Raw genomic sequence first — 5,768 nt, 5'->3', positions numbered from 1 at the left:
TCAGGTTTGTGTCGGATTCCAAATACTAGACTCACAGGAGAACGACCGTAAGGTGCCAGAGGTAGCAACAGACCCTTAGAGACAAGTCGGCTGCAGGACGATGTGATGAATCGCGACGCAATTTGTGTGTTCCATCGTCGTTAAGAGGCTCTGAACGTTACAATTAACTGTTAGTTTTGCGTCGGATTTGAAATACTAGACTCACAGGAGAACGACCATAAGGTGCCAGAGGTAGCAACAGACCCTTGGAGACAAGTCGGCTGGAGGACGATGTATTGAATCGCGACGCAATTTGTGTGTTCCATGCTCATTACGAGGTTCTGAACGTTACAATTAACTGTCAGTTTTGCGTCGGATTCGAAAAACTTGACTCAAAGGAGAACGACCATAAAGTTCCCGAAGCAGCTATAAACCCTTGTAGACAATACCGATGGAGGACGATGTATTGAATCTGGACGCAATTTGTGTGTTCCGTCGTTGTTAGCAGGCTTTGAACGTCTCTATTAACAGTCAGTTTTGCGTCGGATTCTTAAAACTGGACTCACAGGAGAACGACGAGAGTGCCCGAGGCAGCAATACACCCTTGGAGACAAGTCGGCTGGAGTACGATGTATTGAATCGCGACGCAATTTGTGTGTTCCATGCACATTACGAGATTCTGAACGTTACAATTAACTTTCAGTTTTGCGACGGAAACCAAATACTAAACCCACAGGAGAACTACCATAAGGTGCCAGAGGTAGCAACAGACCCCTGGAGAGAAGTCGGCTGGAGGACGATGTATTGAATCTCGACATAATTTGTGAGTTCCGTCGTCGTTAGCGGGCACTGAACGTTACAATTAACTGTCAGTTTTGCGTCGGATTCTTAAAACTAGACTCACAGGAGAACGACAACAAGGTGCCTGAGGCAGCAATAGAACCTTGGAGACAAGTCGGCTGGAGAAAGATGTATTGAATCGCGACGCAATTTGTGTGTACCATCGTCACTAACAGGCTCTACGTTACAATTAACTGTTAGTTTTGCGCCGGATTCGAAAAACTAGACTCATAGGAGAACGACCATTGGGTGCCCGAGGTAGCAATAGCCCCAGGAGGCAAGTCGGCGGGAGGACGATGTATTGAATCTCGACGCAATTTGTGAGTTCCATCGTCATTAATAGGCTGTAAACGTTACAATTAACTGTCAGTTTTGCGTCGTATTAAAAAAACTAGTCTCACAGGAGGTCGACCAAAGGGTGTCAGATGTTGCAACAGACCCTTGGAGACAAGTCGGCTGGAGGACGATGTTTTGAATCGCGACGCAATTTGTGTGTTCCATGCTCATTACGAGGTTCTGAACGTTAGAACTAACTGTCAGCTTTGTATCGGATTCCAAATACTAGACCAACAGGAGAACGACCGCAAGGTGCCAGAGGTAGCAACAGACCCTTGGAGACAAGTCGGCTTGAGGACGATGTATTGAATCGCGACGCAATTTGTGTGTTCCATCGTCATTAGGACGTTGCAATTGGCTGTCAGTTTTGCGTCGGAATCGAAAAACTAGACTCACAGGAGAACGACCATAAGGTGCCAGCGGTTGCAATAGACCCTTGGAGACAAGCCGGCTGGAGGACGATGTATTGAATCGCGACGCAATTTGTGTGTTCCATCGTCATTAAGAGGCTCTGAACGTTACAAGTAACTGTCAGTGTCACGTCGGATTCGAAAAACTAGACACATAGGAGAACGACCATAGGGTGCCCGAGGTAGAAATAGACCCAAGGAGACAAGTCGGCTGGAGGACGATGCTTTGAATCTCGACGCAATTTGTGTGTCCCATCGTCATTAAGAGGCTCTAAACGTTCGAATGAACTGTCAGTTTTGCGTCTGATTCGAAAAACTAGACTCACAGGAGAACGACCATAAGGTTCCCGAAGCAGCAATAGACCCTTGGAGACAATACCGATGGAGGACGATGTATTGAATCTGGACGCAATTTGTGTGTTCCGTCGTCGGTAGCAGTCTCTGAACGTCACTATTAACAGTCAGTTTTGCGTCGGATTGTTAAAACTAGACTCACAGGAGAACGACGAGAGTGCCCGAGGCAGCAATAGACCCTTGGAGACAAGTCGGCTGGAGAACGATGTATTGAATCGCGACGCAATTTGTGTGTTCCATGCTCATTACGAGATTCTGAACGTTACAATTACCTTTCAGTTCTGCGACGGAGTCCAAATACTAGACCCACAGGAGAACTACCATAAGGTGCCAGAGGTAGGAACAGATCCTTGGACAAAAGTGGGCTGGTTGACGATGTATTGAATCTCGTCGCAACTTGTGTGTTCTATCGTCATTAAGAGGCTCCGAACGTTACAATTAACTCTCAATTTTGCGTCGGATTCGAATAACTAGTCTCACAGTAGAACGACTATAAGGTTCCCGAGGCAGCAATAGACCCTTGGAGACAAGTTGGCTGAAGGACGATGGATTGAATCTCGACTTGATTTGTGTGTTCCGTCGTCGTTAGCGGGCTCTGAACGTTACAATTAACTGTCAGTTTTGCGTCGGATTCTTAAAACTAGACTCACAGGAGAACGACAATAAGGTGCCTGAGGCAGCAATAGAACCTTGGAGACAAGTCGGCTGGAGAACGATGTATTGAATCGCGACGCAATTTGTGTGTTCCATCGTCACTAAGAGGCTCTACGATACAATTAACTGTCAGTTTTGCGCCGGATTCGAAAAACTAGACTCATAGGAGAACGACCATAGGGTGCCCGAGGTAGCAATAGCCCTAGGAGGCAAAACCGACAGGAGGACGATGTATTGAATCTCGACGCAGTTTGTGTGTTCCATCGTCATTAAGAGGTTTTGAACGTTACAATTAGCTGTCAGTTTTGCGTCGGATTCGAAAAACTAGACTCACAGTAGAACGGCAATAAGGCTCCCGAGGCAGCAATAGATCCTTGGACACAAATGGGCTGGGGGACGATGTATTGAATCTCGACGCAATTTGTGTGTTCCATCGTCATTAAGAGGCTCTGAACGTTACAATTAACTGTCAGTTTTGCGTCGGATTCGAAAAACTAGACTCACAGGAGAACCACCATCAGGTGCCTGAGGCAGCAATAGACCCTTGGAGACAAGTCGGCTTCACACCTACTGCTGTCCTGGTCCAGGACCTTGATATAGACACTTTCATCAGCAGTCACGCAACCTCCTTGCGCCTGCTGGCACCTTGTCCAAGGACTTGAAATAAACACTCACATCAGCCATTGCTCCTCCACCACTTTCTTCTACCCTGGCTCGTGTCGTGGCAGTAGATGTTTGCATTGGCCACTACTACACCTCCCCACACCTGCTACCACTCTGGGCAAGGCCCTGGCAATTGACACCCACATCTGCCACCACACGACATCCCCACACCGCCTGCCACCCTGGCCAATTTCGTGGCAATAGGAACTCACTTCGAGCACCATGCCACCTCCTTGCTCCTACTTTAATCCTACTCCAGCCTAGGTCCTGCCATTAGACACACATATCTGCCACCATGCCATCTCCCCACACCTGCTTCCACGCCGGAACAGGTCCTGGCAATAGACAGTCACATTAGCCACCGCTACACCTCCTCACGCCTGCTGCTAATAGGGCCCAGAGTCCTGGCAGTAGACGATCACATCAGCCACCGCTCCATCTATTTGTGCCTGCAGCCATCCTGGTCCCGAGTCCTGGCAGTAGACGCTCACATCGGCCACTGTGCCACCTCCACACAATTTGAAACATATCTTTCGAAAAATTAATTAATTAGTGAGCTTATAATCCTCTAAATTATTTGATTTCCAAACAGCTGGGCAAAACTGAATGTACTGAGTCAATAATCTCTTTACTTATTCGGATCAACACTAAACTGACACACAATATTTTTAGCGCAACGCAATCTGACTTTCAAAAATCGCTACAAAAGAATGGCCCTGACTAACAGTAACCTATACCTTTTATGAATCATTTACCTCACAAAACTCTTAGTTACTCGAACTGTTGCAAAACAGCGAGCGCCACTACTGCCAGCTAAATAACAGATTCTAGCTACTGAAGGCACTAACTATAACTACTGATAGACATAGTCAGCAAATGAACGATTTTGATAGAGAACAATCAATGTATTTACTTTAAGAATGTTCAAAATTCATAATATATATATGTCAGTTTGTGATATCCAGTATTCCAAATTTACTCTTTCTGGCAGACATATGTCCAGATCGTCCACTCTTAAAATTCTGCCATCTCTCTCCTCTCATCCACCACTGCTGGTGGCACACATCCAACTGCGCAACGCTACGGACTGTTCACATTCCGCTGCCCAACACTACTATAGTAAATATTCCAACAACACAAACCAGCAACAGGCTGCACACAACACAGTCAGTGATTTTCATACAGAGCGCTATGTGGCGTTACCAACATAAAAACCTAACCTATATAGCCATCATGCTCCCCACAGAAAATGTTACAAATTGTTTTGAGCTGTGGCCAATAATGGTTTGATATAATTTTTCATAATTACAATAACAAAGATATCAAATGCACACACTTTTGATGCAATGTAGGTCAAAAGCAAGAATTGGTCTCATAAAGACAGTCCAGATCATTCATAACGATAGTAATTACAGTTTTCTTTTTTTTCTGAATGTCTGAGCAGTAAAATAAAATGCACACTTAAGTAGTTAATGTCCATGCAGTCTCGAAGATATAATGTTGTCCTTCCAACGGAAAGACATTGCTGAATCATGACATGCAGACAGGTCATGGGCCACAACAGAACAAACCCAAAACACAGTCATTCGAATTTTTGAAGAATATTGGATGGTAGGTCATCACAGAGCAGACCCGCAGGAGTCCTGGTAGAGAGTATGGTAGTGGTGGGGGGTCATCAAAAGTGCAGACCCACTGCAGTCATTGTAGAGATGGTCAGCAGCCATCTGTTGCGGTTGTGCAGGTGCACAATCACCATCGAAGGGTCTTACGGACAATATAGCAAGTCCTTAAACCACTACTGATGCACTCACAATGTTTTTGGAATTGTACATAGAACCAGCAATTCTGTTAACCAGTCCCTTGTTCAATTATTAACGCACGAGCAAACACTAACAGTCTCAACTTCTCACATATTGTGCATATACTATTACCAATAGAAATGTGTACTATGAAATGAATGCTTGCAAGTTAGTTAATTTGATGAAGTAGTGTCAATTGCAATTTTATAACATGAGAATACAATTACAAAGGTACAGAAAACATCATTAAAAACAATAATACACATAACATTTGTAGTGATATAGGCTTTATAAAAGAATAGAAATAAACGTACACATCAGTGATACAGGAATTATGACATAAGTAAATACATAAAAGATCAGAATATCTTTCGTGAATAGTGTCTAATCATCTTTACGAAGTAAATAACATATTATTAATGCAAATTAAATTTGAGTATAACAGTATTTCTCATCATAGTGTGTGTAGCTTAGAAACAGAAAATTTCTGTAACATGAATGTTGTTTGCTAAACACATAACGTTAGGACAAACACAAATACACAAGAGTACACAAACACATAGCGGAATAACACAAAAGGAAAGACGGGGTTTGTTTTCAGTGTAACATTTGTTACTGCAGTTCTAACCAAAACTTCATTCTGTAGATCTTTCCTCTTATTTCAACATTTGTTCACACGCAAAAAAAATTATATTAAAACATGCTTTCTGCATTTATATGTTCACATATTTCT

Source organism: Schistocerca americana, chromosome 3 (assembly GCF_021461395.2).
Source record: "Schistocerca americana isolate TAMUIC-IGC-003095 chromosome 3, iqSchAmer2.1, whole genome shotgun sequence".
Lineage (NCBI taxonomy): Eukaryota > Metazoa > Arthropoda > Insecta > Orthoptera > Acrididae > Schistocerca > Schistocerca americana.
The sequence above is the reverse complement of the archived record's forward strand: the minus strand, read 5'-3'. Positions refer to the sequence as shown.